General features: G+C 38.6%; 1 protein-coding gene across 4 annotated transcripts in view; it reads left to right on the top strand.

Annotated features, from left to right (window-relative positions):
- The window catches only part of KIF26B (kinesin family member 26B), a 361,542-nt gene that overhangs the window by 41,453 nt on the left and 297,757 nt on the right, over positions 1-22,332 (top strand). Inside the window, exon 1 of one of the 4 annotated variants that reach the window (XM_058165264.1) lies at positions 1,749-1,767. The exons of the other annotated variants lie outside the window; for them this stretch is intronic. The gene's annotated coding sequence lies outside the window, so the exon portion shown is untranslated. Of the gene's footprint in view, positions 1-1,748; positions 1,768-22,332 lie in introns of those variants that run through there. 4 annotated transcript variants of the gene reach the window in all.

Below are 22,332 nucleotides of genomic sequence, written 5' to 3'. Positions count from 1 at the left end.
TGGTACACAAGTGAATTGATGGGTTGGGGCTTCAGATGCCCTCATAATCATGAAGTTTACTGTTATCGCTTACTCTTAATTTTGTTCATTCATGTATTGAATTTATCTAGCTTCCCACTTGATATGTAACTCAGGACGGTATATATAATTCATAGTAAGAAGTAACACATAACAAAATCAAACATACAAAAACATATACAACCAAAATGTATTTACAAAACTTCCTGACCAAGTGCCTTGGGGAAGAGGTGGGTCCCTGGAAAGCAGGGATAGAAGGCACATCTCCTAGGTCTCACCAAATGACTAGTACTCATCAAATGAGTAATGAGATCTTCCCAAACCTGTCAATTTGTACTGGCCAGAAAGAAGTAATTAGAAATAGATGGTCCTGCAAACTGTCAGGCCCTGTACTCTGAAAGGTTTTATAGATCACAACTTCAAATTGGACCTAGAAGCCTTGTGACAACCAATGCAACTTGCAAAGTACATTCACTCCTTGTTAATTTGTTTAATGACCATTCACAAATATGAGAGTAATTTTTAAAAATTCTGACCAATGCATGTACTTAAAATTTCATTCACCTGGTAACAACACATGTCAGAGTGGCATAGCTGTATGAGAGAACTTCAACTAACTGAGATGGCCACAATAAGTAATCTTCATAGCATTTCTCTGTGTTTCTCAGACATGTGTTTGTTTAGTGAACATTTCACTTAATGAACATTTTGCTTCTGATTTAAGAAGCACGTTGTGGTCACTTAACAAGGAGTGGATGTAAATGCTGTCTCAAGGGAATATCAAGATGCACCCATAAATAGTTTATTTTCATTCTGGATCATCTGTAGTTTCTGAGTGGTCCATGTAGAGTTACGATGAAGTAATTGAGAAGAAAAGTGACTGACGCATGAGTAACCAATGTGGTATCTCCTGATGACAAATGGGTACAATTGTTGCATAAGATGAATTTGTACAAAAGTCATGACTGCCACTTGCTCTTCAAACAGGAATGTGACTCTAGGACAACCTCTGTCTGAGGGAGTGAGATCCTACCCAGAACAAAAGTTTAAAGTTTCCTGATCCAAGTGAGTCCAAATCTGCAGCAACTTGGGTCTTCCTCAGGTTGAACTTGAACCCGTTTTTCCCCATTCGGTTTCGTATTGTCTTGAAGCACTCAAGAATGAGTGTACAAAGTTAGGGAAGAAATTATCAATATATTGATGATATGTGTGATATGTCAAGATTTCAATACATTTTGTTGTTTTGACAAAATCATAAGACTTTGCAGCAATCTGGTCAAATTTGGACATTGCTTTGTTTATCAGAAAAATTTCAGGCCTTTATCCCTTTTTCTTTCTTTTTCCTTTGTAGGAATATAACTGTAGTATTTTGCCAACTCTGTTTATGTATCTAATTATATATGTATGTAAAGTCAGGCTTTTAGGGGAGGTCATGTTGTATCTTGTCACTGTTTACAATTTCGTTTCTCTGTTGGTACACCTACTATGGGCTGTGGATGAAATGGCCTCTGTGGGAGATCCACCAGGCCTCACCCTAATGACATTTTACTTCAAGCTTGTTTGGACAAGTCATGACCTCCTTAGATGCTTGAGCTGGGATTTGTACTTCTCTCCAGCAGCCACTTTTCGTGTAATCTGCAGTCCTGTTTTAGTCATTTGCTTAGTGCTGAGAAGACAAATTCCCGAGTGTCCTTTCTCAGTTGGGACTATGGGCTTCTTGGGATCTTTTCAGGGGTTTTCTCTCTACAGGTATGTTCCAAAGAATGACTTAATAAGATGCTTAATTCATTACTTTGTCAGTGTCAAATATAGTTTTATAATGTCTCTTTTGACTTTGCATTTTCTGAATTTTAATTTCTGATGGGTTTACTTTCTGAAGCTTTTAGACTGATCTTTTACTATGTATTTGTATTGATAAAAAAAATTGCAATACATCTCAGGGTAGCTATAGGCTATATACAACTTTTTTTTAAATAAATAAGTGAAAGAGTTTATTCCTTTTTTGATACAAGCTCAGTGTCAAATTGAAGGTGAAAATGGATGCTGTGCGAGCTTACAGCAGTGGTGGGCTGCAACCGGTTTAACAGCCGGTTTGGTGTGTGTGCGCTCCGCTTGCGCATGTGTGCTTTGTGCATATGTGCACCTAATGCACTTGCATGCAGCTTTCAAAATACAGCAATTTGAAGCTCAGCTGCTTACCTTCTAAGGCAGCCCCGGTAAGTAGAATATTAGAGGCGCAAAAATCAGTTGCGCCGCATGAATCAGCTGAGCCAGAAAGAAGGAAATATAGGGCAGGATAGGGCAGGGGTGGGTGGGCAGGGCCAGCTGATCGTTGGAACTACCAGTTCACCCGAACTGGTCTGAACCGGATGAATACCATCCCTGGCTTACAGATATCTAGAAAGAGAGAGAAACTGTTTTTAAAGCATCAATTATCAGAGAAGAATATGAAATAAGCATCCTCTACACACACACACACACACACAGAGAGAGAGAGAGAGATGAGAAGAATTTTATAAATCCCTTCCTTTCAGCAGCTTGGGTCGACGCAACGTAGTCCACTGGGTAGCCATTGGAAAAAAAAATTCATCCCATCAAACATTTTAATCTAGTAGAAAATATGTTGCCTAGAATTTTACTAAAAAAGATTAATACATCCAAGATGGAAAATAGATGAATTTTATTGCATTACATTATACTCCAATGTTGTATTTCTAGTCTCTTTTAATATAATAAATGTTTGTGGTATATTTAATGTATTTACCATATATACTTGTGGGTAAGCCAAGAATTTTAAGTGCCAAAGCGCACCTAAAATCAGGTACAGCTTATCCATAAACGGGCTTATCCACGAGTACATACTATATGTTAATGCTATTTTAAAGTACCCGTATTTCCCACACATACTTGTGGATAAATAGAACCCTAAACATTTAATCAAAATATTATGAAAAATGTGAGTTGGTTAAAAAGTGGAAGGTCAGCTTATCTAAGAATGTGCTTATCCATGAGTATTATGTGGTGTATATTTGAGTGTACGTTATGTCTATGTTCATGACTTAAAGTTTTCTTCTGCAACCTGCTTCTTTTGGAACCATTGATGAGAAGGTCTCTAGTGCAAAATTCATATCTGCTCCTTGTGGACACTGTCTATATAACACTAATACACATATTGACCTTTTCTGTGGACTGCAGCCAAGAAATTAAAAGACGCTTGCTCCTGGGGAGGAAAGCTATGGCAAATCTAGACAGCGTACTTAAAAGCAGAGACATTACCCTGCCAACAAAAGTGCATATAGTCAAAGCTATGGTTTTCCCAGTTGCAATGTATGGCTGTGAAGGTTGGACCATAAGAAAGGCTGAGCACCAAAGAATCGAGGCCTTTGAACTTTGGTGCTGGAGAAGACTCCTGCGAGTCCCTTGGACTGAAAGACGAACAAACAAGTCAGTCCTAGAGGAGATCAACCCTGACTGCTCTTTAGAAGGCCAGATCCTGAAGATGAAACTGAAATACTTTGGCCACCTAATGAGAAGGAAGGATTCACTGGAGAAGAGCCTAATGCTGGGAAAAATTGAGGGCAAAAGAAAAAGGGGACGACAGAGAACGAGGTGGCTGGATGGAGTCACTGAAGCAGTAGGCATGAGCTTAAATGGACTCTAGAGGATGGTAGAGGACAGGAAGGCCTGGAGGAACATTGTCCATGGGTCGGACACAACTTCGCAACTAACAAAAAGGTTTGCAAGTTAATGCAGATACTTTAAGAAACCAATACTTGTGTGGTTCAAAACCACTACAAATTTCGCACTATTGTATTTTTATTTCTGATTGCTTGAAACCATCAGCTACAGTGAGTATAGCAGTGAATCTGGAAATCTCTGAGCATCTGCCTTTGGAAGAATTCTATTGCATCTGTTCATAGAGAGCTGGATTTTTCTCCCTCCCTTGTCCTTTGTTTCTGCTTCTTTCTCTTGCCATCAGTGATATCTTGCCTCAACACACATGACTTTTAATAGATAAATCCCATCAGTTTGAAACATTGTGCATAGTTTGGATTGTTTGTCCATTCTTCATTTTTTAATTTTCATTTTACACACACACACACACACACACACACACACACACACACACACACACACACTTGTCCATCTAATGAGATGATACATTCTTCATTTTTCAATTTTCATTTCACACACATAAACACACTATATCACAGCATTGGCAATATTTTTAATCAGCTCATTTGATTACCCCCATTTCATTGATGTTTTTAGTACCTGAATTTTTATTTAGATCGCTACCATTTTGTTATCCAAGCTGTTCAGCTCCCATTGCTAAAATCCCATCCAAACCTAGGCAGTTGGGATAAAAAAAAAATCTCTATAATTCTCTTGTCCTCAGAAGTTATATTGCTGTGTGTCAAATTGGTCTGAAATAAATGATGCAGAGAGTTGAAATGTACTTGGCGCTCTTAGCTCAAATTCAAGTTCCGATCAGCACAGGTCCATAATGATAAAACTAATTACATTCTAATCGACATTTAATGACTTTTACGAATGAGCTGATAGTTATCAGCAAGCTCACATGGACTGGGGTCAGACTTCCACCTGGCTGGTTTAAAAGTTGCCTCACACTGAATTTATGATAGCTTTGATTTTGGTTGGTTGTAATACTAGTTAGTAAGGATTACAGTTCTGCGTATATTTTAATAGGCTAAACTATTCCATTTCCAGGAGTGGATTGTTAGAATGATTATCTAGTTATAATGATATGTAGGAATGAGGGATGAAGGATGAAGGAAAGAGTTGCTGCCTAGGGAACAATCAAACAAGAGAGGGAGGAGCCTGTAATTGCTTAAGGTTTGGAGAAAAATAAAACTTAAGAAGGACCCATCCTAATCGATCAGTCTGTAAAAAGAGACAGCAGGAGATTTGTATTTTCAAACTTGTAAGAATCTGTTAATGTAGGCTTACAACAAAATAGAAATAGGTCATGTTTGTGTTTTCTGTCGCTTTACATGGGAGGATACTACACTGTCAGTTAGTGTAGTAGGATAAATGCTACCTAAGCAGACCTAAGCAGACCTTCACTGACAATTTTTCAGTGAATAAAATCCAAAAATCTTTTTGTTTTTGTTTCAGTTGATAATTCTCTTGATTTTTCCCCCCATCCACACTAAGTACACAGTAGGGTTTCATAACAATTTTGACTATGCTATTGTAATTCCTCTTGTGCCTTTTCATAGATGACTGAATGTAATAAAACTCAAGGCTGAGAATCTCTAGACAATTTTATATATAAATAAAAAATAACTTACCAAGTGCGAGTTGTGATGTAGACAGATGTCAGCTTTCATGAGTAAGGGAAGATATTGGGAGGCTTGGAGAAATTTAAGATTTGCAGAAATATCAAATATTTAGAAGGAAAGAAACTTAAGAAGGCAGATTATAGCTGAACATTCTTGGTCGTTATTGAAATAATGAGTTATAAAAGAAGTGTCAATGATGGAATGGGGACAGAAGTGGAGTGTCCTGAAATAAGGCAAGGTTGGCTGATCTCTGTTTTGAAGAATAGCAGTCTACACTGGAACATATTGATGGGCTGTCTGTTAAAACAAATCAAATCAAAAATGCTGAGCAGAGTCTCCCTAATGAGGCTTCCCCAAGTGTGAATGATTGCCTTCTGCCATGCAGTTATACAATAGAAATAAAGGTGAGGAAAAGAAAAGCAAATTGCATTTTACTTTTTAAACGGGCTGTTTTGTTGGAGGCTCTTTTAGTTAAAGCACTGTCTTTAATCTATTTGCTTTCCTGTTTTCTTTTTGGCTGAAAAATTGAATCAATCAACCTGCTCTACCATATCCTAATCTCTTTTAACCTTGCATGCCCTATTTTTTTTTATTTTTCAGTTTAAAAGTCAATTATTCTGTAGCAGTGGCTTAGGGAAACACCCCTTTAATTGCTTTATTAGGGCTTCCCCCCCCCCAGATATACAATCAAGAGTTTGCTTCTTATTTCTGAACCTCCTTATTGATTGGGATGCCAAAAGCTGGAATAGGCCACCAGAGTTTTCAGACTTCTCTCAATGTGATTTAGATCTTAGCTTCCTTCTTTGTGTGTTCATTGATCCATTTCTAAGATGTCTGAGCTTCAAAGTCCTCCCCTCCCCTCCCCAATCTTTAGTTACAAAAAGTTTCCAGGCATACATTGACAATGCATACACGAGTATAGGTCAGTAATAGTGGCTATTTACAACTGGTAATATTGGCTGATACTGACTATCACGCTATTCCTCTTGAAATTTTATTTTATTTTATTTAAGACAAAGGTTTTCTTTTCTTGGTTGTTAATATGTTAAATATTACATTACTTTTCCTTTGCGAGTTTTAATTTGGACTATTAAGGAATTTTTTTGAACAACAGCATGCATGCATGAATTCATAGATTGATAGATAATCCAGCTCGTTTGTTTAGTAACAACTCTACTTAGTAATAGAATAAAAAAGCACCATGGTTTTGTAATGGAATAAATTTTAGAAGGCAGTTAAGGGTTCAGAACCCGTCTGGGCCAACCAAAAGTTGTTCATGAAGTTTATGAAACAGTTTCTGAAGTGTAGCTCAAGGCTTAAAGTTAGCAAGTAATAATAATTACTATCTTTCCTTTTGTCTAGCTTTACTTGGTACTCCAATAGATCTTGTAAACAACTCTGTAGCAAAGATGTGTAAGTTTGTCTCAGGAAAAAAGTTTTGTGGATAAATAATCCATACAGCTCTTTCAGTACTTAGACAAAAGACTACTTTACAAAGTTGGAACTGCTGTTCCATGTTTGAAAAATGCATGGTTTGAAAACGGAATTGGCATCATAGTATTTGAGGATATAGTAAGAATAAAATAGAAATCTTATAATGCATGATGGATGAATAATTAGCCTCTTAATTTATATATTTTTATCAGTAAATATGAGTGCAGCATAACATTTGTTTGGAGGGGCAGGTGAACTAATAAAGTACCGGTAGTTAACATTTCAAGCAACCAAATTTCCCTCAGGATAGATGAAAGCATGAAACAATATGTTTTAATACCTGATAGAATAACCACTTTACAAGAGAGCTAATAATAGGAGTTTGACAAGTGAATGAATGATTATATTAACATTCCACATAGGAATCATGTAATGGAGCACAGAGTTGTAAAAGGCCAACATTGTAAAGCAATAACCGGAGAGACAACACCCTGATCTAACAAGTAGCAGCACATTCCTAGATGAAAACAAAGATTTAGTCAAAAGTTGTAGAGTTCCCAATTCATTATTCTTGGGGTGGTAGCTTAAAGTGAGCAAGCATCTCAATAAAGGTATTGAATACAATTTTAACTTCTGACAGATGAGGTTAATTCGCTAAATTCTTCTTCTTAAAGAAGAGGGGAAAAATTAAAATCTATAATGTTGAAACAGTATATTTTAATAGTAAATTTCCTCTAAACGGCTCTACTCCAGCTCAATTCCCTTAAACAATTGTACATTATCTCAGGTCATGATGCATAAACTAATTAAGTAGAGTCTTTGGCAGCCTAATGCAAGATCCAGTTTGTTCAAAGTGTATGGATTTGGGCCAGTTTATGGCACTGAACTTCTACTGCTTGCTGCTCCTTAAAATACTCACTTTTCTCTTGGAGCTGTCTGTGCAGATCTTATCCCATACCCATTTTCACCTGCTCTTTGTTGGAGTTGATAATGCCCACCATTTGATTAATTGTAGTGTGACTTGCAAGGCACCTAATGCTCTTTGATTTTGTGGTGAAATAACTACTTTGTGTGCTTCAGACATAGATTTCTGTCATGTTTGATATTTCTCTAGTCCAGAAACAATAATTACAGAAACTATGATATGCCATAGGTTATTGAGTTGGGAATGTATTTCTTGATCCTCCTCTTCTTAGAGTTATAAGTATGGATCTATTTATTTATTATAAGGTACTACATTAGAAATAAGAAGAGAAGTACTCTGTCAGTGGAGAAGCTGCCATCATATGATGTTCAATCTGTTATTTGCACACTTGATATGATGTTCAGTCTATTATACCTGCACATGAGAGAGAAAAGTGCTATAGTAAAGTGCTATAATCATATGGTCCATAAAATATAATGCAATAATGGGAATAATCCCTTTGATGGAAAAATAGTGCTACACATTTGCTAGTAGTTTCCATATTGAAAGTAGTTGTGCTACTGAAAATTCCCCTCCAGATTCCTTGATTTATAAGTTAAACCAGTTTTATCCTATCCAGGACCTTTATAAAAAAAGTATCAATAAATTATTGAAGGATAACATCATTTGATGAGGTATGTTAAACCCTGTGTTTTCTTTGCCTGGCATTAGCATATTTGTAATTCCAAATACTAACGTTCACTAACAACCCTAACAATTAGAAATACAATTATTGTTTATTTTCCAAATAAAATAGATTAGTCATGAAATCTGAATAAAGATTAGTTACCGTATATACTCGAATATAAGCCGATCCGAGTATAAGCCGAGGTCCCCAATTTTACCCCAAAAACTGGGGTAAACTGGGGACTCGAGTATAAGCCGAGGGTGGGAAATGAGGCACCTACCGGTTGGGGAAAGCCTCCCTCCCTCAGCTGAGAAGGCTGGCGGCTCCCCCGCCCCGCCCTCTCACTGCACCGGCAGGGCTTCCGTCCGGTAAAATGTGAAAAAAAGAAAAAGAAAAACTCGAGTATAAGCCGTATATACTCGAGTATAAGCCGAGGGGCTTAAAAAAAAAAAACACTCAAGTATAAGCCGTATAGACCCGAGTATAAGCCGAGGGGACGTTTTTCAGCACAAAAAACGTGCTGAAAAACTCGGCTTATACTCGAGTATATACGGTAATTGTTTTGTACAATTACATTACATTACATTATATATGTACATTACATTACATACATACAGTAAACAATTTGTGCAGAGACGTCATATAATCAACATTAAGGAACTTTGAAAGCTACAAAGATTGAAAAATGTATAGAATTAATTTGAAATAAATGAGTTAATTTGAATAAATTATTAATTTGAAATAAATAAGTCTTACACTGTTGATATTACAGTTATTTTGTTTTCTGTAAGAACATTGTTAAGTTATCCCAAAGGGGAAAAAAATGAAGTAGAATAATAGAAATGGCCTTTCTTTTGTAGTTCAGAAGCGGCTAAATAGTTAGGCTAAATGGGAAAGATACTTCGATCACAGCTTGGAGATTTGGGAGAGACACTTGGTTTTCTCACCCCCACCCCCCACTCCAGCAATATGTTTTTCAGTGTCAATAGGATGTAGTTCTACATCTTCCCTCCAGACAGGATGATTTTCTTGGCAATCTGTGATTATAATTATGTGTTTGAAGCCTACAGTGAAGGACAATTCTTGGCCAATGATAAAATGACTGTGATTGTACATAATTGCTGAAAACAACTTTGAGCTTTATTAATGAGATGCTGCAAACAACATCTCATAGATTATTATCTCATTTAACTGCCAATTCAGAAAAGTTAAGTGTTTTATAATTTACGTGTATTTTTCCCTGTCCATAACTGCCAGTGTTTCGGATATAAACTCGTATCTATATTGACTTTGTAAAAGTGCACAGATAGGGAATAAATATAGATGTTACTGAACAGGCTCATTCAGAATATGAAAGTTTGTTTAAAAGAAGGTAATACCAGCAAAAGAAAAGTTTATCTTTGGTAAGTATTTTAAACAGGCAAAGAACATACTTTTAAAACTACAATTGAATGTTATCACATGGCCCTGGAAACTGCCTAGGTGGGTAAATGCCTCAGCTTTTTGCACAAAGAGATGGATTTTAAATGCTTAGCTTTTTTCCTGGATTTATTTGCTATCCATGAAATGTTCAGAATCCAAATTTGACATCATCATCATCATCATCATCATCATCATTATTATTATTATTATTATTATTTATTAGATTTTTATACCGCCCTTCTCCCGAAGGACTCAGGGCGGTTCACAGCCATAATAAAAATAGAACAATATACAATTAAAACAACAATTAAAAAACTTATTATATATGGGCTGAGATATAAAACAATATCCTATTAAAATTAAACTCTCTAAAAATATAAAAATTATAAAATTTAAAAATCACGAAGCCAGTCCCGCACGGATGAATAAATAGGTCTTGAGCTCACGGCGGAAGGTCCGAAGGTCAGGCAGTTGGTGTAATCCAGGGGGAAGTTCGTTCCAGAGGGTAGGAGCCCCCACAGAGAAGGACCTTCCCCTGGGGGCCGCCAGCCGACATTGCTTGGTGGACGGCACCCTGAGAAGCCCCTCTCTGTGTGAGCGTACGGGACGGTGGGAGGTATTCGATAGCAGAAGGCAGTCCCGTAAGTACCCTGGCCCTAAGCCATGGAGCGCTTTAAAGGTAGTGACCAACACCTTGAAGTGCACCTGGAAGACCACAGGTAGCCAGTGCAGTCTGCGCAGGAGTGGTGTTACATTGGAGCCACGTGTGGCTCCCTCTATCACCGCGCAGCCGCATTCTGAACTAACTGCAGCCTCTGGCATGTTTAAAAACTAACCAAATACTTAAAAGAGTTGTTGAAAGAGAGACAGTGTGTTGTTATTCTATATGTTGGATTAGAAATGAAAGGCTTAAGTGTATCCCACTTAGATACAAATTTAATTGGGTGACCCTAGTCACAAACCTTAAAAAAACAAAGTCATAAATTTGATATGAGGTAAAAAAAATCCTTGCAGGAAATATGCAATGCAAACATTATAGATTTGTGATGGCGAACCTATAGCATAAGTGCCAGAGGTGGCACGCAGCATTGTCTCTGATGCCACGTGAGCTGTTGCCCCAGTTCAGCTCTGCCATGCATGCGTGCATGCCTCCTGCCAGCCAGCTGGTCTTCGGGTCTCTGCCATGCATGTGCGGGGGTGGGGTGTGTGTGGGGGTGCACATATGCAGGGGGTGCATGCGCATTTGCGGGGGTGGGGTGAAGTAGTGGGTTGCTACCGGTTCTCCCCAGTTTGCAAGAACCGGTAGTAAACATTTTGAGTAGTTCGGAGAACCGGTAGTAAAAATTCTGCCTGGCCCCGCCCCCAATCTATTGCTGCCTCCCGACTCCCAGCTGATCGGCTAGAAGGAAAAAATCAAGACTCACTTGTCGAAGAAGAGAAAAAAAAAAACCAAGACACCGTCCCTTTAAATTGAGAAGCCAAGAAGCCTCCCAACTGATCAGCTTGCTTCTCAGCCAGGAGATCGCTTGGCAAAGAAGAAGGGGGAAAAATGCTGTTGTTTTAAATTGACAGAGTGGCTAGAAGCTCCTTTCTGGGTCAGCTGAACAACAAATTGGATAAGGAGGAATTCTTAGATGGTTAAAGGTTTTTGAAGTTTTGGGGTTTGTGCAACATGGGCTTTGTGTTTCTAAAAAGGTTTGGGCGATTTCCATTGTGAAGTATCCTGTCTTGAATGAGTTTTCTGCCTGCCTGTAAATGGAACCGAACTTCCGGCTTCCACTTTCTATGATCTCTAAGCACCGGTAGCTGTTTTCTGCTTACAAAGTTTCCTTTATGCAGCTGGCAGGAATGTGGAACTCCAGGCAGGTTCCTTGCTAGCAGCTTGATTATTCCTTAATTATCTGGGATATTTTATTTGGGAAATGAAGAGGGGGGAGTTTGATTCCTTCCCAGGACAGATTAGTGGGGTGGGGAGAAAATGGGGATTTTGAAGTAACCTTCCCCTGGAGTGGGGAGGGAATGGGGATTTTAGGCTTGCTGTCAAACATCAGCCATAATACTAATGATTGTTTTGAACAATATGCAGGTAGTATTACATGAATGGCTATTTTATATGTGAAATTATGACTGAAACCTATATAGGTTCACACTGTCAGGAAGTTTGTCCTTAGTTTTAGGTTGCTTCTCTCTTTGTTGAGTTTCCACCCATTGCTTCTTGTTTTGTCTTCTGGTGCTTTGGAAAATACATCCCCCCACTTTTTTCTAGTAGCCCCTTAAAAGACTGTTGCCTATCACACTCTTGGGCAAAGCATGTGAGCCATTTCCTCCTTTCAGTGGTCCATGAAAGTGCATCTATAGCAGAGGTCTCTAACCTTGGCCGCTTTAAGACTTTAAGACAGCAAAGCTGGCTGAGGAATTCTGGGAGTTGGTCCACAAGTCTTAAAGTGGCCAAGTTTGGAGACCCCTGATCTATAGTATGTAGATAATAAAGTTGAAAAAAGGTGAACAACATTTTTGCAGAACTATAGATACGTTGAGGCTGGGTGTGACAAGGAATGGCTGGGAGGGGAGGGGCCAGGCGAGGCACCCCTTGACATGAGAGACATTGAGTTGGCCACGCCCACCCAGTCACATGACCATCAAGCCACACCCACTGTCACATGACCATCAAGCCACGCCCACAAAATAAGCCATGCCCACAGAACCAGTAGTGAAAAAATTTAGAACCCACCCCTGGTGGGGTGCATGTGTGGCAGTGCATGTGCATGCGTGGGGCACATGTGCGGGGCACATGCGCATGTGTGGTGTGCATACATGGGGCCTGCACATGCATTGCATTTTGGGAGTTTGGGCACACGGATTCGTGCTTGCGCTTTTGGCACTTGGTCTGGAAAAGGTTAGCCATCACTGTTATAGATATACGTGTAAAGGTGTGAGCATTGCGGGTGGGTTGTAATTTATGGATAAATTCAAATAATGGCAGCCATCGTTAAGATACAGGTAGCCCTCAAGTTATGATGGGAATTGGAACTAGAATTTTTGTCGCTAAATAATGTGATCATAAAGTGAGATTTCTCATGACTGCATCTTAGGGACAGCAATCTTGGCAGTTCCTATTGCCATTATTAACCAAATCCTACCAGTTGTGACATGACGATTCCTTACTTCCTCAGTTCCAAGTCATTCCTAGCTTGGTCCCACCCAGCCCCAAGCATTTCTCAGCAGTATAGACTCCTCAGTTTTGTCACAGTGTGTCCAAAATATGATAAATTGAGCTTGATCATTTCAGGTGAATGTCTGGAATGATTGGTTGTATGATCCATTTCTTTTCTTGGTTGTCCATGATCTTTTCAGGAATGGTCTGTAAAGTTCAAAAGCACTAATACTCTTTTAATCTTATATCACTCATGCTCTTGTTACCTCTCGCTTGGATTACTGCAATGCTCTCTACATGGGGCTCCCCTTGAAGAGCACCCGGAGGCTCCAGTTGGTTCAGAATGCAGCTGCGCGGGTGATAGAGGGAGCCACTCGTGGCTCCCATGTGACACCACTCCTGCGCAGGCTGCACTGGCTACCTGTGGTCTTCCGGGTGCACTTCAAGGTGCTGGTTACTACTTTTAAAGAGCTCCATGGCTTAGGACCGGGTTACTTATGGGACCGCCTACTGCTACCGATTGCCTCTCACCGACCCGTGCGCTCTCACAGAGAGGGACTCCTCAGGGTGCCATCCGCCAAACAATGTTGGCTGGCGGCCCCCAGGAGTAGGGCCTTTTCTGTGGGGGCTCCCACCCTCTGGAATGAACTTCCCCCAGGACTTCGCCAACTTCCGGACCTTTGAACCTTTCGCCGCGAGCTGAAGACATATTTATTCATCCGCGCAGGACTGGCATAGGATTTTAGATTTTATCTGGTTTTAATTTTAGTGGGTTTTATTCTTTTAAAGATATTTTAACTTGGGCCAAATTGAATAAGTTTTTTAAATAGTATTTTATTCTGTATTTATTATGTTTGTTCTGTTTTTATTTGGCTGTAAACCGCCCTGAGTCCTTAGGGAGAAGGGCGGTATAAAAATTTGATTAAATAAATAAATAAATAAATAAATATCGTCAAAGTCCAATTTTTATTTCTATAAAATGTCACAGGAAAACCCATTGCCTAATTTTTCTGATCTTTTTGGTATTTAGATATTTGTAGCAGCTCTTATGCTAGTCTGAAATGTTTTTCTTGATTGCTAGTTTGTTTGCTATTGCTAGTTGATCCTAAAAGACAGAAACCTTTTCCACCACTTCGATTGTTTCCTTATCAACTGTATGTTTAATTGTTGTTATCATTAGTTTGGTCTTTATATTTAATTTTAGTCCCATTTTTTTCACTGTGGTCCTTGACTTTCATTAGTAGAACTTTCAGATTGTTTGTAACTTTAGTTATCAAAGTAGAATAGAATAGAATAGAATAGAATTTTTATTGCCAAGTGTGATTGGACACACAAGGAATTTGTCTTGGTGCATATGCTCTCAGTGTCATCAATATAGTGCAAGAGATTGATGTTCCTCCCTCATTGAATACTCAGTAGCTAGGTTAAATGAATAAGGGAGAATATGCATTTGATAAAGTAGACCATAACCTACTACTAGATAAAGTAGAAAAATGTGGGTTAGACAGCACCACCACCAGATGGATTCGTAACTGGCTGACCAACCGCACTCAACGTGTAGTCCTCAACGGAACTACATCCACATGGAGGGAAGTATGCAGTGGAGTACCCCAAGGCTCTGTTTTAGGCCCAGTACTCTTCAACATCTTCATCAATGACTTGGACGAGGGGATAGATGGGGAACTCATCAAATTTGCAGATGACACCAAGCTGGCAGGAATAGCCAACACTCCAGAAGATAGGCTCAAGTTACAGAAAGATCTTGACAGACTTGAACACTGGGCGCTATCTAACAAAATGAAATTCAACAGTGAAAAAAGTAAGGTCCTACATTTAGGCCAAAAAAACAAAATGCACCAGTACCGTATATGTGGTACCTTGCTCAATAGTAGTACCTGTGAGAGGGATCTTGGAGTCCTAGTGGATAACCATCTAGATATGAGCCAGCAGTGTGCAGCAGCTGTTAAAAAAGCCAACACAGTTCTGGGCTGCATAAACAGAGGATAGAATCAAGATCACGTGAAGTGCTAGTACCACTTTATAATGCCTTGGTAAGGCCACACTTGGAATATTGCATTCAGTTTTGGTTGTCATGATATAAAAGATGTTGAGACTCTAGAAAGAGTGCAGAGAAGAGCAACAAAGATGATTAGGGACTGGAGGATAAAACATATGAAGAACGGTTGCAGGAACTGGGTATGTCTAGTTTAACAAAAAGAAGGACCAGGGGAGACATGATAGCAGTGTTCCAATATCTCAGGGGCTGCCACAGAGAAGTGGGAGTCGGGCTGTTCTCCAGAGCACCTGAGGGTAGAACAAGAAGCAATGGGTGGAAACTGATCAAGGAAAGAAGCAACTTAGAACTAAGGAGAAATTTCCTGACAGTTAGAACAATTAATAAGTGGAACAACTTGCCTTCAGAAGTTGTGAATGCTCCAACACTGGAAATTTTTAAGAAAATGTTGGATAACCATCTGACTGAGATGGTGTAGGGTTTCCTGCCTGGGCAGGGGGTTGGACTAGAAGGCCTCCAAGGTCCCTTCCAACTCTGATGTTATGTTATGTTATGTTATGTAGTCTTGTCTTTGTCCACTTGAAGTCAGTCATTTTTGCCTTCATATTTTCTTAAACATATTCCAGATCATGACATGCTTAATGCAATCAAAATCCTTTCTATAATCAATGAAGAATGTGCTGACTTCTTTTGGGTAGTCTGTTGCTTTCTCAGTTATCCAAAATGCATCAACAATATTGTCTCAAATGGCTCCAGGAAACTACAGACTAGTCAGTTTGACATCAGTATCTGGAAAAATCCTGGAAAAAAATAAGCAACAAATCTGTGAACATCTAGAGACAAGCAAAGTTATAACCAGAATCCAACATGGATTTGTCAAAAACAGATCATGCCAGACAAACCTTATTGCATTATTTGGCAGTGACTGAATTATGGACCAGCAAAATGCTGTGGAGTTTGGTAAGGCATTTGAGAAAGTAGACCACAACCTATTAGAAAAAATATGGGTTAGACAGCATGACCACCAGATGGATTCATAACTGGCTGACCAACTGCACTCAATGTGTAGTCCTTAATGGTTCTGTCTTAGGCCCAGTACTCTTTTTGATTTGATAAGGGGAACTTATCAAATGTGCAGATAAGCTGGTGGGAATGGTCAATCCTCCAGAAGAGAGGCTTAGGATACAGAAGGATCTTGACAGACTTGAACACTGGGCCCTATCTAACCAAATGAAATTCAAGGGTGAGAAAAGTAAGGCAAGAAAAACCAAATGCACAGGTATAGAATAGGTGATATTTGGCTCAAAAGCAGTAACTGTGAAAGGGATCTGGGAGTTCTAGTAGATCACCACATAAATATGAACCATATTCCATATAGTGTGCTGCATCCACCAAGAAAGTCAACCTAGTCCTAGGCTGCATTAACAGAGGGATAAAATCAAGATCAAGTGAAGTGCTAGTACTAGTGTTTTGGTATGATCACTGTTGGAATATTGCATTCAGTTTTGGTTGTCATGATATAAAAAGATGTTGAGACTTTGTAAAGAGTTCAAAGAAGAGCAACAAACATAATTAAGGAACTGGAGTTTAAAATATATGAAGAACAATTGCAAGAAACTGAGTATGTCTAGTCTAATGAAAAGGACTGGGGGTGACATGATATTAGTCTTCCAATATCTAAGGGGCTGCCACAGAAAGTGGGGGTCAACCTATTTTCCAAAGCACCTGAAGGCAAAACAAAACAATGGACGGAAACTAATCAAGGAGATATCCAACTAAGAAATAAGGAGAAATTTCCTGACAGAATTATCAATCATTAGAATAGCTTGCTTTCAGAAGTTAAGGATACCACATTTCTGACATCAATACAATTGAACGTGTCCAGAAATATTTTACAAGAAGAGTTCTCCACTCCTCTGAAAACAACAAAATACCTTATGCCACCAGACTTGAAATCCTGGGTTTAGAAAATTTAGAACTCCGCCGCCTTCAACATGACCTGAGTTTAACTCATAAAATCATCTATTACAATGTCCTTCCTGTTGAAGACTACTTCAGCTTCAGTTGCAACAATACACGAGCACACAGTAGATTTAAGCTTAATGTTAACTTTAAGCTTAATGTTAACCGCTTCAATCTTGATTGCAGAAAATATGACTTCAGTAACAGAGTTGCTAATGCTTGGAATACACTACCTGACTATGTGGTCTTTTCCCAAAATCCCCAAAGCTTCAACCAAAAACTGTCTACTATTGACCTCACCCCATTCCTAAGAGGTCTGTAAGGGGCGTGTATAAGAGCACAAGCGTGCCCACTGTTCCTGTCCTGTTGTTTCCTTTCGTTATATCCAATTAATATAGTTATTACATACTCATACTTCTATATATGCTTATATATTGTATAGTTATTTCATGTTTAAGCTTATATATACTGTGTGACAAAATAAATAAATAAAAATAAATAAAAATAGAATAGAATAGAATAGAATAGAATAGAATAGAATAGAATAGAATAGAATAGAATAGAATAGAATTTTTATTGGCCAAGTGTGATTGGACACACAAGAAATTTGTCTTGGTGCACATGCTCTCAGTGTACATAAAAGAAAAGATACATTCATCAAGGTACAACATTTACAACACAAATGATGGTCAGTATATCAATATAAATCATAAGGATTGCCAGCAACAAGTTACAGTCATACAGTCATAAGTGGAAAGAGATTGGTGGTGGGAACTATGAGAAAATTAATAGTAGTGCAGATTCAATAAATAGTTTGACAGTGTTGAGGGAATTAATTGTTTAGCAGAGTGATGGCCTTTGGGAAAAAACTGTTCTTGTGTCTAGTTGTTCTGATGTGCAGTGCTCTATAGCGTCGTTTTGAGGGTAGGAGTTGAAACAGTTTATGTCCAGGATGTGAGGGGTCTGTAAATATTTTCATGGCCCTCTTCTTGATTCGTGCAGTATACAGGTCCTCAATGGAAGGCAGGTTGGTAACAATTATTTTTTCTGCAGTTTTAATTATCCTCTGAAGTCTGTGTTTTTCTTGTTGGGTTGCAGAACCGAACCAGACAGTTATAGAGGTGCAAATGACAGACTCAATAATTCCTCTGAATCAGCAGCTCCTTGGGCAGTTTGAGCTTACTGAGTTGGCGCAGAAAGAACATTCTTTGTTGTCCTTTTTTAATGATGTTTTTGATGTTAGCTGTCCATTTTAGATCTTGCGATATGGTTGAACCTAGAAATTTGAAGGTTTCTACTGTTAATACTGTGTTGTCTAGTATTGTGAGAAGTGGAAGTATGGAAGGGTTTCTCCTAAAGTCTACCACCATTTCTACGGTTTTGAGTGTGTTCAGTTCCAGATTGTTTTGGTTGCACCACAAGGCTAGTCGTTCGACCTCTCGTCTATATGCAGATTCATCATTGTCTCGAATGAGACCAATCACTGTTGTGTCATCTGCGAACTTCAGTAGCTTAACAGATGGATCATTGGAGATGCAGTCATTGGTATACAGAGAGAAGAGAAGTGGGGAGAAGTGGGGAGAGCACACAGCCTTGGGGGCCCCCTGTGCTAATTGTACAGGTATTTGATGTGATCTTGCTTAGCTTCACCTGCTGCTTCCTGTTTGTTAGGAAGCTTGTGATCCACTTACAAGTCTGTTCCGGTACCTGTAGCTGGTTTAGCTTAGTTAGAAGAATGTCTGGAATGATGGTGTTGAATGCTGAACTAAAGTCTACAAAAAGGACCCTTGCATAGGTCTTTGGAGACTCAAAATGTTGTAGGATGTAGTGCAGAGCCATATTAACAGCATCATCTGTTGATCTATTTGCTCGGTATGCAAATTGCAAGGGATCTGACAGCGGATCCGTGATGGTTTTCAAGTAGGAAAGCACTAGCCTTTCAAAGGTTTTTATGACTACAGATGTTAAAGCAACTGGTCTGTAGTCATTCAGTTCCTTGATGGAGTCATTCAGTTCCTTGATGGAGGGCTTCTTCGGCACTGGGATGATGGTAGAGCGTTTGAAGCAAGAAGGAAAGATACTCCATCAGTGGAGGTTTTAAAGAAGAGATTGGACAGCCATTTGTCTGAAATGGTATAGGGTTTCCTGCTTGAGTAGGGTGATGGACTAGAAGACCTCCAAAACTCCCTTCCAACTCTATTATTCTGTTCTTTTCTAAACCCAGTTGAACCTCTGGCATATCCCTTTCTATGTAGGGTTTAATCTGTATTGGACAATCCTAACCATTATTTTTCAAGGAGGTGAAATTAAGGATATTGTGCAATAGTTTACATACTCCATTAGGATTAGCTAGCTTTGAAATTTATATGGAGACTTACCTCTTCCTATTTGTTGGGCATTGTCTTGTTCTGATCAGGCAAATGTGTGCAGGTGTGTTGAAGAACTTGCATTCATCCGCGCGGGACTGGCTTGAATTGAATTTTATTAATTTTAAATTTTAAATTTTTATTAATTAATTTTAAATGGGGTTTTTTAGTCTAGTATATTTTAACCTATCAGGCTAATTTTAAAATAAGTTTTTTAATCTGCTTTTTAAATTGTATATTGTATTATCTGTTTTATTTTTGCCTGTACACCGCCCTGAGTCCTTCGGGAGAAGGGCGGTATAAAAATCAAATAAATAATAATAAATAATAATAATAATAGTATTTCAGGATTTGAACTTTTAGGTACGTTAGTAGCACCCAGTGTGATTAAATATAAACAAACTATGCACTCCACTCACGGGCGCACAAGAGCATGCACGGGTGCAAAAACACACACATGTATTTCCTTCTTTTTTTAAATTTCCTATCTGCAAGTCTTTATGCATTCTTCCTCAAGATTTATAAGAATTTTCTATTCTGGATTCTTATTCCTCCATAACAGTTAACATCTTCGAAGCTGGAGATATAAAAGACTTTTGGCATTTGGGGCCTGTGCTGGAATATATGATTTGCTAATGAATAACTTTAATAACTTTAATAACTTTGTCTCCCCAAAGCAATGTAAAAGCAAATGTAAAAGACTAATCTGGGACAAATTTTGAAAGGGCAGGGCGTTATTTAAATGAGAGCAATGCCATAAAAGTGATTGGCTGTTAGAAAAACAAATTATTTCTGCCAAGAGGGCAGCAATACTCCCTGATATGAAAAAAATACAGCAACTATACCATATTACCGTAACTGTTCACACCTATATTATTTCAGCTATATAACAAGCACATTAATTTCTAACTGAATAATCTATTGAAATTAAATCTCTTGCTATATATGCATTTTCACTGGTAGTTAAATCCGTGCAAATTTGGGTTAATGTTTCTTTAAAAATTATTCATTTTCCTCCAGAAATGAGAATACCCACTTTTATTGCTGTCTCCCATTTAATTTCAAGAAAACAATTGAGAATAGAATAGGAATAGGAAAAGAATAGAAATATAGAATAGAATAGAATAGAATAGAATAGAATAGAATAGAATAGAATAGAATAGAATAGAATAGAATTAGAAGGGACCTTGGAGGTCTTCTAGTCCAACCCTTTGCTTAGACAGGAAACCCTATGCCATTTCAGTCCAATGGTTGTCCAATCTCTTCTTAAAAACTTCCAGTGTTGGAGCATTCACAACTATTGGAGGCAAGTTGTTCCACTAATTGTTCTAACTGTCAGGAAATTTCTCCTTAGTTCTCATGAACATTGTTAAAGTTGGATAATAGGCTGGTTGAAGAACAAGATGGATTTAAATGCAAATAAAACAGAGATACCGTACTGTTGATCAGAAGGAAGCTGGACATTGGGATTGACTCCACTATTTGAGGAGTTTCATTTCCTCTGAAAAAAACAATTTAGAGACCACTTGTCATTCAAACTTGGTACATTGCTGAACAAGTAGTACTTATGACTGCTCCTCAAAGCTCTGATGTTGCACATCCTCACAATCATGTGATTGTGATTCTGGTGTTTGGCAACCAGTTTGCAGTTTCAGTATAGCAGAAGAGGGAATCAACTTATTTTCCAAAGCACCAGAAGCAGGGGTGAAATGTAAAATGTGTTACTACCAGTTCTGTGGATGTGGCTTGGTGGGAGGGGACTGTTGTTAATGTGACTGGGTGGGCGTGGCCAACTTTTTTTTTTACTTTTAAAAGCATTTTTTCTACAACCTCTTCGGCTGAAGAGCTTGTAGAAAAAATGCTTTTAAAAGCCTGTGATGATCAGGCAACTCAGCTGGGATTGCCAGAGGAAAAAAAGCTTTTAAAGGGTTTTGACGATCCCAGCTGAGCTGCACGATCATCAGAGGCTTTTTTTTAATTCTTAAAAGCATTTTTTCGACCGAAGAAAAAATGCTTTTAAAGGTAAAAAAACCCTCTGATGATCGTGTAGCTCAGCTGGGGCAGGGGCGGGCAGGGATTTTTGTTACCAGTTCTCCGAACCACCCACTGCCATCGCTACCGGATCGGGCAATCCAGTCCGAACCGGGAGCATTTCACCCCTGACCAGAAGGCAAGAAAAGAAACAATGGATGGAAACTAATCAAGGAGAGAAGCAACTTAGAACTAAGGAGAAACATCTTAACAGTGAGAACAATTAACCAGTAGAACAACTTTCCTTCAGAAGTTGTGGGTGCTTCATCATGAAGGTTTTTAAGAAAAGACTGAATAGCCACCTATCTGAAATGGTAGGGGTTGGACTAGAAGACCTCCAAGGTCCCTTCCAGCTCTATTCTGTTTAGAATTACATTTTTATTTTATTTTATTAATTTGTAACCAGCCTTTTATTATTTTTACAAATAACTTAAGATGGCAAACCTATCCATCTTCCTCCCACTGTGAAGTGAGTTGGGCTGAGAGAGAGTGACTGATCCAAGGTCATCCAGCTGCTGTTTATGGCTAAGGGGAGCCCTGAACTCACAGTCTCCTGATTTCTAATCTAGTGCCTTAGCTACTAGACTAAACTGGTTCTCATAGTCATGTGATTGGCATTTGTGACCCTTACTACCAGGTTTAAAAAAGGAAAGTCAATGGGGGAGCTGATAGGAGATAACAGATGGCAACCACGTGACATTGAGCTTAATGACAGCAACTGGAATTGCTGTTACTGTGTGGCATGGTTATATAATATCACATTTCCTGACCACATCACTCAGCAGTAGAAATTCTGGTCCCAATTATTGTTAACTGAGGATTAGCTGTATTTAAATAGATATTTTTCCCCATTATTATGAATTGCCTTGAGTGCCCTGTGGACAGTAAACTGGGGTGTAAATAAAAATATTTAAAAAGTAATATTAATTGATTTTCAGAAAAAAAGAATTCTTTCCTATAATAGCAGTACTTTCCCTTTTTAATCTTACATTTTACTGTTTGCATAATATTCCTTTAATAATTTATTCTGTAT

The sequence above is a fragment of the Ahaetulla prasina genome, chromosome 1 (assembly GCF_028640845.1).
Source record: "Ahaetulla prasina isolate Xishuangbanna chromosome 1, ASM2864084v1, whole genome shotgun sequence".
Taxonomy (NCBI): domain Eukaryota; kingdom Metazoa; phylum Chordata; class Lepidosauria; order Squamata; family Colubridae; genus Ahaetulla; species Ahaetulla prasina.
The sequence above is the reverse complement of the archived record's forward strand: the minus strand, read 5'-3'. Positions and strand labels throughout refer to the sequence as shown.